Source organism: Strongylocentrotus purpuratus, unplaced genomic scaffold (assembly GCF_000002235.5).
Source record: "Strongylocentrotus purpuratus isolate Spur 01 unplaced genomic scaffold, Spur_5.0 spur5_scaffold_6, whole genome shotgun sequence".
NCBI classification, from domain to species: domain Eukaryota; kingdom Metazoa; phylum Echinodermata; class Echinoidea; order Camarodonta; family Strongylocentrotidae; genus Strongylocentrotus; species Strongylocentrotus purpuratus.
The window spans coordinates 7,657,724-7,670,890 of record NW_022145612.1 but is presented as its reverse complement, the minus strand read 5'-3'; the positions used below and the strand labels follow the sequence as shown (position 1 = coordinate 7,670,890).

At 37.9% G+C, this 13,167-nt stretch overlaps 1 long non-coding RNA gene across 1 annotated transcript; it reads left to right on the top strand.

Moving 5' to 3' along the window:
* Nucleotides 1–5,639: 5,639 nt before the first annotated feature.
* Nucleotides 5,640–12,701, top strand: LOC115919138. Its single transcript, XR_004061711.1, has 3 exons — nucleotides 5,640–5,899; nucleotides 6,793–6,886; nucleotides 8,929–12,701. It is a non-coding gene; the product is annotated as an uncharacterized LOC115919138 (long non-coding RNA).
* The last annotated feature ends 466 nt before the right edge of the window (nucleotides 12,702–13,167 follow it).

Genomic DNA, 13,167 nt, shown 5'->3' with positions numbered 1-13,167 from the left:
AAAAAAAAAAAAAAAAAAAAAAGGAGAGAGAGAGAAGGAAAAAAAGGGAAAGAGGAGAGAAAGGGAAAAAAAGAAGAGGAAGAAGAAAAGAAAAGAGGGAAGAAGGAGATCGGGGAGAAGGACTTGCCTCCCCCTTCCCCCCCCCCCCCCCCAATAAAAAAATAAAAGAGAAGGAAGGAAAGGGAAAGAAAAAAGATAAAGAGGAGATAAAGGGAAGGACAAAATAGGAAGAAGAAAAGAAAAGAAGGGGGATATCAGTTGCAATTTTCCTGCCAACAAGGTGTAGATCGGAGGGGGGGGGGGGGCACTGGCATACTGATAGGGGAGGGGGGGGGGGGGTTGGAGAAATAGAATTCAAACGTGGTTTATTTATAATTCCATAACGGTGGTTAACAAATAATGCTGAAATGAGATAATTTTCCTCACTTTTCCTCATGCGTTTGTTGGAAGATAACAAATTTCTAAATTTACAGCCAGGCAAGAAAATGCTTCTTGAGATGCCTACATTATCAGGGCCCGCGGAACGGCGGGGATCGGGATCCTCGAGCCCCTCCCCCTACACTTTCTTTGAAAAAGTATATTAAAGAGAAATAGAAAGAAAGAGAGCGAGCGAGAAAGAAAAAATAGTTAACTGCCAGTGTCACATTATAATGGGGTATCAAAATATGCTCATCTGACCATGATTAAAATTAATGCCTAAAATCCTAAGGGCTCTGCCCCCTGGATTCCACCTAGGGCCCTAAGGCGGGCCCTTAGATGCTCATATTATGACGGTCATTTAATGCCTAAAACCCCTGATTTCTGGGGGCTTTGCCCCCTGGACCCCACGCCAAATTATAGTGTCCTGCTAGTGTCACAAATAATAAGGTATCAAAAATGCTCATCTGACCGTAATTAAACGCCTGAAACCCCTGAGCTTCTGGGGGATCTGCCCCCTGGACCCAACCAAGAGCCCTTAGGCGGGCCCCTCGATACTCATCTGACCGTAATTGAGTGCCTAAAACCCTTGAGATTCCGGGGCTCCGCCCCCTGAACCCCAAGCCAATTAGTGACCTGCCATTTTAACAAATAGGTATCAAAATAATGCTCATCTTACCGTAATAAAATGCCTAAACTCCTGAACTTCCGGGGCTCTGCCCCCTGGACCCCCTCTAGGGCGCTAAGGCGGACCCCTGAATGCTAATCTGACCGTAAATTAAAACCTTAAACCACTGAGCTTCCGGGGCGGACAAGGTATCAACATAATTATGTTCATCTGACAGCAGGCGCGTAGCCAGGGGGGCGGTGGGGGTGGTCCCCCAATAAACGCCGGCCAAAAAAGAGAGGAGTGTAAAGGAAGAGGATGTAGGAAGAAAAGGGAATAGACAAAGAACATATTTGAAATTCAGACAAGGATTAAGAGTCGAGAACGGTACAACGAATCGTCTTCTTTCTTTAATAATTTAATGAAACGTAAAAGCTTCCGCGCTTCGCGTGGGAGGGGGGGGGGGGAACTGAATTTAGACAAGGATTAAAAGTCATAACGGTACAACAAATCGTCTTATTTTGCTAATGATTTAATGAAACGTAAAAGCTGTATTCAGACGAGGATTATTTTCAAGAACGGTACAACGAATCGTCTTCTTTCTCTAATGATTTAATGAAACGTACAAGCTTCCGCGCTTCGCGTGGGAGGGAGGAGGGGAAAACTGAATTCAGATGAGGATTAAGAGTCGAGAACGGTACAACGAATCGTCTTCTTTCTCTAATGATTTAATAAAACGTAAAAGCTTCTAAGCTTTGCGCTGGAGAGGGGGATGAATTAAGACGAGGATTAAGAGTAAAAAACTGTACAACGAATCGTCTTCTTTTTCTAATGATTTAATGAAACGTAAAAGCTTCCGCGCTTCGCGCGGGAGGGGAAAAACTACTTTCAGACGAGTAGGCACGTACGGAAGGGGGGAGGGGGTTGACCCTCCCCCTTAGGTTTTTTATGTGTGTATTTTGGAGCAAACCCCCCCCCCCCCTTTTCTGTGATTTTTTTTGGACAAAAATGTCAAATTTTCAAATTTCGAGACCAAAAAAAAAAAAAAGTGTCCTCTTCCCCCCCCCCTCCCCCCTCCCCCCCCCCCCCCCCCGCTTATTTAGCGGCTGGCTGAGTCGTTACGATTTTTTTTTTCGGACCAAAAAAAAAAAGTGGGCCCCCCCCCCCTAAGAAATCCTGGATCCGCGCCTGGAAGTGTATTATGTAATGGGTATTTTAAATTGAATGGAACGTCTCAACTCAGTAAGCATAGCTGAGATTTGTAAAAGTTGTTTTTACAAAGAAGATTCGGGTGAATAGCAGTGCTTATTCAAACAAATATTCGCATCAATTTGAATCACAATCATTATTTGTCGCTTAATCCCTTTTAATGACCATGTTTTCTTTTTCGTTTGCAAGGGGAGAAGAAGATATGTCACGTTAAAGGTAAAGACCAGTAATGGTCATGCGATTGCATTGTGAAAGAAACGTTGTGGAATCGATCAGAAAAGGTTGATCATCTAGCATCTAGCATCTGCAAGGTTCTGGAATCATCAAAATGATAAGAAATTTGGCCCATTCTTCGTAAAGTTACAAGCACTATACACAGAAAGATGTATATGGGACTACCCTATCTCTCTCACACGACCATGAGAGAAATAAATTTACCAAATATATGAATTAGTAGGCGGTTTCCCGGCAAATTTTTTATCATCATGTATTAGTCAAAACATATTCTTTCACATGATTGGTAATGAGAGCTTCCATTTCATTTTTTGAAATTGGGGCGTTACCAATACTGGTCTTTACCTTTAAAGACATCATAAAGATCAGTGTTGTATGCGTATATATTATATACACAGGCAAGTAGCAGCTATGTAGCTTGTAAATTTGTAAGAGGGAAAATGCTGATTGAAATGATAATGATGAAATAGCAAATAATTGAGGAGTATCATAGGTACCAATTAAATGGATATTTGTATAAAAAGAGCCCCCGTCAGTAATAAAAGAGCCCCCGTGAGAAGGCTCACGGGGGCTCTTTTTTCGGGGGAAGAGCCCCCGTGGACAAAAAATTAATTTGAGCCCTGGAGTCGATGTATGACACCTTCCATCAGTGATTAAAGATAAAGTTGAGTTCTGCATGGTCGTGTGATTGCATTGTGAAAGAAACGGTGTGGAATCTATCAGAAAAGGTTGATCATCTAGTAAGTATTAATTATTTTGCTAATCTTACGTAATACCTATTCATCAGGGGGGGATGAATGAATAGATCATCCCCCCCCCCCCCCTGATGAATAGGTATCAGTTACGGATCGACACCCATGATTGCAAGGTTCTGGAATCATCAAAATGATAAGAAATTTGGCAAAATCTTGGCAAAGTTACATGCACTGTACACAGAATGATGTATATGGGACTACACGAGCACATGGCAAAAAAACCTACCCCCCCCCCCCCCCCCGATTTTTACGATGTTTCATGTCATATTTAGAATACGAAGGCATTTGAAGAGCCATGCTTTTCAGGGAACATGTTTAATCTGATGTTCTTCCACCCTTGCATAATAACAATGTTAACGCTCACAAATCATTTTTTACCTCTTCCCAGAACTCAACCTTCTCTTTAACAGTAAATTCTCCCAACCATTTTTGAATTTTCCCAACCATTTTTCCATGAAAAAAAAGACATAAAACAGGCTATAAAAAATCTGTCAACACTTCAATGTCTAGAATGGAATGTATAGCAATTTTATTGCTTTGTGACGATTTCCATTCACCTAAAATGTAATTAAATTGTAATAATATAGTTGGGAGAATTAAGGAATCAATCAGATCAGTATTCCAATTTGTACCATGAATAATGGTCTGTTTTCACTCAAATTTTCAGATTATCTATAATTGTACATCTAGCATTGAAGTCACTGCCTTAGCACCACTATCTCTCATCTGAACAATGTTACCAAGTCCCTTTAAGTTAAACCGAACATGGAAATTCTTTTTGCCCAATTGATTGTGAGCCCGGCAGCCACTGAGCAATGCCAGAGAGCCCTAAAAGTTTGATGGCGAAATTCCACTTAAATTTAAGACACATTTCTGCAAGTATTTCGAATATTGATGAAAGAATACACAATTTAGGTTTTCTGCTTAGAACAGAAAAACAAATTTGTATTCTTTTTCAATATTTGTCTTTAAACACGATTTAAAAAAAAAAAAATTATTGGGGGGGGGGGGAGGGATCTTTGTAGAAGCCCAACACTTAGAGGGGTTTACAGTCTTGTGATCAATATTTTGTAATAGTCGTGTGAGGTATTTTAATAACTCATAGAAACCTTATTGTAAGAAGAGCCTTGTATGTAAAATATTTAGAATGCTTTGACTTATGTATTCCCTTTTGTATTCTGATGTATGATCATGTACTACGTAATATTCCCTTGTACCTTGTGTACCGGTATTTTTTGTACTGAAATTCAATTGCAATAAAGTTTCATTCAATTCCTTTTCCAACAATTTTAGTGATATAAATTATTTGATTGTCTGATTCTATTTTCAGTGAGCTACACAAACATTTGATTAATTATTTGAATGGCTGATAAGATTTTTTCATGGTTTTGAATTTGAGTGGGAGAAGCAAGAGATAATTAATTGTCATGATCAATACAGTTACCAACTGAATTAATCATACCCCTTGTAAATTTAATGTTTCTTCTTTTTTTTTTGTGACTCAAGAATGATCGGTGGATTGGTTGCATTAGGGTTGTGTTGAATACTTGATGTAAGCTTTAATATGCCACATGCCGGAATTCTCAAGAAACATGAATCAGGACAAATCAATTTTTCACATAATTAAAATATAACAAAACTTTGTAAGGGTAATATGAATAATTAAGTTGTTAACTGTTTATATAAGAAAGTATTGAGTATTACTTCACAAATTCTCAACAGCAAACATTTGTAAAATAAATTCTTCTTTCATCTCATGATTTCTTTATAATATGGCATATCAATTTTATAATATGTATACTGTTGAGAAGGTGATTATACCTCTCGGTAGATTGATAGTATGAAGAAAAAGAGATTCCATGACATTTGCTCCGGCGACAATTGCTCCGCTGTAAATTTCATACACTAATCGAATGGCTAACTTCAACCCTGGATTCAACACTATACCCTACCCTAAACCTAACCCTAAACCTAACATAAAACCCTATTGAAACCCTAACCCTAACCCTACATCTTAGACGAAATAAAGCCCGGAGCAATTGTCGCAGGAGCAAATGTCGTGTCACCGAAAAAGAATCGCCCCTCTGTAATGACTAAATACCACCAAAGAATGAAATGGTGATGAGCGCCCTCAATAAAAAAAAAGGGGGAAATTGAAAAGAGAGAGAGAGAGGGGGGGGGAGACATATAGAGTGGGAAAGTGATAGTAAAAAGACCCTGCACATCCCCCTCCCATGATGCAGTACCCCTTTCCATGACAAAACGCATGTTACACCACTGTTCAGGTTTAATGATAGCACATCTGTGTTTTTTAACTGACTTTTCTCAACATTTTGATGATATTTTTTTCTTCAGGATTTGCCTGGAAGCCAGGCTATAATAGATTGGCATTTTATTATGCAATCTCAATTTGCGCATGCGCACTGCACTCGTAGTACACGCTCCGACCGGATGATCTTTGAAGCTCATCTACAGCTCTAGCTTTGACTCACACACGTGAATACGAGCTGCGCTAGTCTGCCGCCTAATTCCCCCGGTCCGGTGCGTGCAACTAGCTGTGATGTTCGATGCCCGATCGGGTTTTCAGGCAGAGCTTGTGTCGAATTCTAAGGACTGTTACGTGTAACATTTCGTGCGAGATTGGGATTTGAGGACGCTCTGAATATAGAGCAGCGAAGTAAGTTTATGTTTGGGTATGAAAATATAGCGAAAATTATTGGAAAAGGTTGAAAGTAGGTCTCGGTTTACTAGTGACATTATTATTCACTGTCCACAACTGAATTCCAACAGGCTTTATATTTCAAAGCCTACCCAATTGCGATGTCCTGTGAGAGTTGTGGTGTGTCTGTGTTTGTAACTGGGAGTACGGTCCCCATTCTCCCGAGTCACCCCAAAATTTTTAGTTTAATAATGCCAAGGCAATGGACCCTACTTAGAGTTTTCAATTTATGTTACTGACAACTGCTGTCATGGCCGGCTGTGAACATGATGGTGAACTGAATTCCATGTTTACCTGTTTGTGAGTGTGATGGTCATGATGTGAATTTTTTTGCATCTATTGTAGTAGGCCTAGACCTACTACAAAATAGTATTAGTAAGAGAGGGCATGTACTATTTACTCAGTTTCAGATCATGAGTGAAAAAGAGCATGTAGTGCAGTGTAGGCTTACTCTTTATAACGTACAACGTATCTCCAAATGAAGACTGCTTTACACTGATTTTGGGTGCTAGACCCGGCCCCCCCACTCCGAGAACGGACGGACCCCATGCGTGTTGCCAAAATGTCCCTTTCGTAACAAAAGAAAAAGGTCAACCCGTATTGACTTTACACACCGGACTTTTGCTGAAAAAGGCTCGTATACAAAAGAAAAAGGTCGAACCGTATTGACTTTACACACCGGACTTTTGCTGAAAAGGGGGGGGGGGGGGTTGGTTGGAACACGCATATGCGTACCCTAAATAACACTGAGTGGGGGGGGGGGGCGGGGGTCTAGATCTAAGTTCTATCTAACTAAGTAACTATTTATGTTTGTCTTCTTTTCCTCTTTGTCTGGACTTTGAAATTTGCAGGTTCCTTCTCCTCTGACGTTGTGGAAAAACATAGGCAGCCATCATGATCATCTCAAGAATTCCTGGGAGACTCTTCCCCAGTAGATTTCTCCAGGTATGTAAAGTTTTTTTAATTGAGGATAGGTCTACTCACCGTTTTGTGTATGAATTTGAAATAGAAAGTGTGCTATAAAAAAAAGCTTGATAGAAATTTTTGAAAAGTCTCAGACTTGAAAAAATGAAGCAACACAAAAAGTTACATTAGATTTACTAGTAAGTATTGGCACTTAACTATATACACATCGCCAATGCATCTATAGCCTATGTATGGGCATCTAATATTCCACTAGAAATTGACAAGAATTTTCTATCGTATTCTTGATTCTTAAAGTTTGATTTCATCTTATTCCTTATATTCTAGAGAGCAAGTGTGCCAAAAATCTTATCATACTTCGAGCAGGAACAATTTCATTCTCACAAGAAAAAGAAGTTCAGATATGATGATCTGGACATTTTTATGCCTCCGCCACCGAAGGTGGTGCCGGAGGCATCATGTTTTCGGGTTGTCCGTCCGTACGTCCGTACGTCCGTACGTCCGTACGTCCGTCCGTACGTCCGTCCGTACGTCCGTACGTCCGTCCCGTTTGACCGTTATCACAATATCTCAAGAACCATTTAAGATTTAAACTTAAGACTCGGGAATAGTATTTATCACCATAGGAAGACGATCTGATTAGATTTTGGAGTACGTAGGTCAAAGGTCACAGGTCACAGAGGTCAACTTATGAAATTCCTTGTATTGAGTTTGTTAGCGCGATATCTCAAGAACCATTTGAGATTTAAACTTCAAACTTAAGGATAGTATGTATCACCATAGGAAGACGATCTGATTAGATTTTGGAGCACGTATGTCAAAGTTCAAGGGTCACAGAGGTCAACTTATGAAATTCCATACATTGAGATTGTTATCATGATATCTCAAGAACCACTGGAGATTTAAACTTCAAACTTAGTGATAGTGTGTATCACTATAGGAAAACAATCTGATTACATTTTGGAGCACGTAGGTCAAAGGTCAAGGGTCATAGAGGTCAACTTATGAAATTCCATACATTGAGATTGTTATCATGATATCTCAAGAACCACTGGAGATGTAAAAACTTCAAACTTAAGGATAGTATGTATCACCATAGGAAGACGATCTGATTAGATTGTGGAGCACGTAGGTCAAAGGTCAAGGGTCACAGAGGTCAACTTATGAAATTCCATACATTGAGATTGTTATCATAATATCTCAAGAACCACTGGAGATTTAAACTTCAAACTTAATGATAGTGTGTATCACCATAGGAAGACAATCTGATTAGATTTTGGAGCACGTAGGTCAAAGGTCAAGGGTCACAGAGGTCAACTTATGAAATTCCATACATTGAGATTGTTATCGCGATATCTCAAGAACCACTGGAGAATTTTCACTTCAAACTTAATGATAGTATGTATCACCATATCATAATATCCCAAGAACCACTGGAGATTTAAACTTCAAACTTAATGATAGTGTGTATCACCATAGGAAGACAATCTGATTAGATTTTGGAGCACGTAGGTCAAAGGTCAAGGGTCACAGAGGTCAACTTATGAAATTCCATACATTGATATTGTTATCATGATATCTCAAGAACCACTGGAGATTTAAACTCCAAACTTGTTTAAATTGCTCTATGGCGGAGGCATCATTTTCGACTGCGCGCAGTCAAAATTCCATCTAGTTTTAATCATGGAGTGTCTTTGTTTTTCGTAGTACCTGTATCTGTCAAGCTAGGAATGGGAAAATGTTATTTACAGAAAAATGTATTCCTTCTAAAACAGTACAAAATTGTAGGTGCATGTGATGTGTGAGTCATGTTCTGAATGCCTGTGATGGAAACTTGGTGATATTAAAACTAATGCCCAAATGTATTTTGTATGTCAGATACATGAAGTTTTAATAACTACTTGAAATTTGAAGTTCTACATGTCTGAGTCATTTAGTGAACATGAAGTACACCAAAAGGGCAATATGGAATAGGTTTTGTATATCGTGATTCACAGTTTTCTTTGAATTCATGATTATTTTTTTTGGATAAATGCATTTCTCGTTATATCTCATTTGTACAGGTGAGCAACACAGCACCCCGCAATGAACGTATCCCAGCCCCTAGGTCAGCTCTGTTCATCCTGTGCTTAGGGGTGTGTCTGTCCATGTTCAGTGCTCATCGGCTTCACACGACATGCTCAATCAAACATGTGAAAGACAAGTAGACTCATCGTGATATACATGTACAGAACAGAGACTTTAAAAAGAACATGAAGATAGAGACATGCTCATGTATTAAACAGAACCTGCTGGACAGGCCTGTATGAGGGCCTGGCGTTTGCTAATGGGAAGTGCATAAGACAGCAATCACATGAAGAAGCCCTACCCGCAATGGAATGGCGTACGTACAGGGAAATGGAATATGTGGACAATACCCCAAGGAATAGTTGATATCTTCAACATCAGTGGATACCATCGATCCGTGACTGTTGATAAAACTTGACAGGGAACATCTGCAATCAAGTGCCTAGTATGAGAGTATACACTGTCAAGCTTCTCCAGAGGTATCATCCATTATAAGAACTATGAGAACGTACTATGAGAAAGAAAGGGCAAAGTTTAAAACTTCAACAGGAAATAGGCATGATGTTTATTAGACTTTTAATGCAATATCTGAGATCATCATCAAAGTTTTAGGTTATCAACGACAATACATTATATATAAAGCTTCTTCTAAGCCCATAGACACCTGAATTATTTTATTTCCATCAGCTTGAATACTTATACAGGAGCCACCTGGCTCATGTAGGCAATGGGTTAAGTGGATTAATCCCTATGGTAGTTAAGATATGAATTCAAAATTATTTTCCTTTGGCTGTCTGTCCTCAATTTTTAACGCATTGGAATTAAAAGAAATTGAAATTTTGCACCAGTCAACTTCGACCATAGGGCCTACATTTAGGTGTGAATTCTATCTTTCAACTTGATCAGGTTTGATGAGTAAGTACCTTCCTATTGTAATATATTACAAAAGAAATAGGTGAATGTTTGGCTGTTGTTCATGCCGACATCACTACATGTATTCCTTTTTATTGATTATATGGACAATTGGGCAATTTTCCATTTTGTCATTGAGTAAATTGGGAGTTGCCACAGTCTAGAGAATGCAAATGTAGTTTATAGCTAACCTGCCCACATGTGTGTGACATTATCGAAATGAAGTGTACATTCATGCTGTAAATAATAGAGTTTATGACTAGCACACGTACATGATTTATAACATTGCTCTTTGCCTGCTACAGTAAAGGATGAAATGCATATAACTGTAGATCCATAAACATCAGTTTTATCTCCTTTGAACTTTTCCACCTGATATATAGTGGTGTTCCCATGAATTTGGAAATGCTTGTAACTTTTTATTGAGACCTAGATTTATGGGGGGGGGGGGGGGGGTTATACATGTATTATTTGTTCAGCAAGTACATGTGCTTGTACACCTGTATGTGCCATTGAAACCAGTCATATTCTCTAATTCTTCTGTACATGTAGTAAAAGCTACATGCTTGTTTAAATAGCATGGCACTGTTGTAGATTTATCCTTAAGTTTGCAAACACATGAAGTTCTAATTCACAACCTTCAAATAACAATGTGGGTTCACATGGCACTACAAAAATGAATGCTTGAGGTTTTTATCTACAAGCCAAGATAATTATTGTGGAACACCTTCAAGTTACCGGTAATTGTGTTTGCACAACACATACATTTGGAAATCCAAGTGAGGACTCCAACAACTTGCAGTCATTACGGTAACCTGGAGATCACTGGTGGTTTGAAACTGAGTAAACCTTGTGTTTCTTAAATGGTCTGCACTCTGCTCAACTACAACTTACAAGATAATCTTGAAGTTTAGAACCTCGAGCCAAACTTCAGTCTATGCCCTGTTGCGTATACCTAGCTGATGTGTGAAAGTAACAGTAGGGATTCCCTGGTCACAATGTCTGATTGCATTCAGCCTTTGACCTTTAAAGAGCAATATTTGATTGATGGTCTCAAACATGTGCTGGATGAAAAGTGAATTTATAGGTCACAACCTTTATTACTTAACATATCTTCAGTACATTGAAAGGTATACGGTGGTGATGAAGAGAGTTATGTAAATGGTGTAGTCTTGAGCAATGTTCTCACATGAGGGGATAAACTGCTAGGGCCAAAATTGAAATAATGAGTAATGTATAGTGATCATGACAACTGGTATGGCAGTAACCAGAAACTTCCGCATTCACGATCGACACAACAATCGATACTTGCAATTTGCGAAGGTTTCTTTTTTTGCTATGAAAATGGCCTTCCTTTACAACTTGAGAGTGTTGCTGGTCTATACTCTATAGTACCCGGTACTCTAACACACAGATCAGTTAATACTTGTTGGGGCTAGTGCATCCTCTATTTCTTGTTCACCCTCACAACATTGCTTTGTTACCACACATCTACACATTTGTGTGTGTATTTTTGCCATTGCAGTTGTTTTAGTTCCTCTAATTCCTTTTTGAATGATTTACTGCCTCATGTGAGAACATTGCTCCAGATCTGCTTTATTGATAGATGATAAGGTGCATATATTTGAATGTAAAGCTCATAGAAGGGTGATTAATGTTTGAAAAAAGATAAGTGAACATGTAAATGTGCAGTAAGCCAAATTGAAATGCCAACATAAGTCTTTTCACAACAGATGTACTTATTACCCCTCTGATAGACTGATACTAATTGTCTATTGTGAAGACTGTACAATGTGAGTGTGTATTGATAGTTGATACTGTACTGTTTGATAAAACAAATTCAATGCAAATCAATTTATTTCAATAACATTAACATGAAAAATCATTATGAAATGGGGAAATATATTCATGTACAATGGTCATAAATGATGCAGAAAAGGAAACTAGCAAGAAAGGAGAGATGTATTTGGGAAGGTCCTACCTTTGTTATTGGTTCAGGAATTACATGTACTTCAGTTATTCATAAATATATTACATTTGTTTCAGTAATGAGTATCTATTTGAATAAAAGCTTAGTGATGTCATGTAACAGAAGTAACGGAAGGTGCCTATGTTTCTTATTCTCTATTTAAAAAAATGTTTATATTCGCACGTCTCAACATACGTGAAATAAATTGCTAATACATTGCTATAAATATGTTCAATACTTTGATAAAATCTGATTTAGATGTAAAGAAAATGCTAATTTGCTGTTGGTTAGCAGTAATGTAACACATTTGAAGAAAGAAAAAGAATAGAAGAATAAGCATAGGCAACCATTTTGTTATTATGGCATTTACTGGTATGCCTACTTGTTTAGGTAAATGTCTTCACAAATTCACATGCATGAAGTGCCTTTTGTTTTCATCATTATTTTCATCATTGATGCAAATCTTAACATCATTCTATTCCCAACATTTACATGACTATATTTGATTCAGATGGTGAGGATATTTTCTAAATGTGTTACAGTTATTGCAATAGAGGCACATTTAACAATTTATTTAAGGGGGATGCTATATTTGAGTCCCATTTTTATTTAACATTCAGATATTTTGTTTAGGTAGTACATGTACAATTTGTACATGATATATATCCCCAATTTGATGGAAAGTTCTAATTGTTTTACCACCATTTTATTCACATATACACCTTGCTGGTTAAGCTTATTCGGTTAGTTTAAGAATGATATAATCCTATGTTAATTCTTGTAACATTTAGATATTTTTATGTTCCTACAGTATTTGCAGCATATCTATTCTGCTTGTGATTATATTATGATTTGATCCTTGATGAATTAAAGTTTTTGAAGATGTAATTGATTTGTTAGTTTTTTTTTTAATTGAGTCGTTCTATTTTATCTGTATTCTGTAGGTCTATCTTGCCAGCACTTGTTATACTTACTATCTCAATCTTGTTTTTACAATGTGATTTAGTGATATGACATGAAATCATTGTTTATACAAAAAAACAAGGGCCTATATCTCATGAAAAGTTTAATAAATAAATTCAAGTGATTAGGCTTAAATTTCTATTTAATAACCACTTACATTTCAGTTCATAACATGTATGAATATATATTTTCAGTGTACTGTATTTTATGCTAGTAGTTGCTGCCTCGGGGCTCCCATAATGCAGATAAGGAAAATCATTGTCTTTATAGCCTGGCCATTTAGTGGGGAAATAAAATGGGGGAAGTTATTAGTTGATACCGATTACTTCCTATAAGTATTTGCAGTTTTAGAATAATTTCTTGTTACTAAGGGGGAATAACCTTTGTTTGT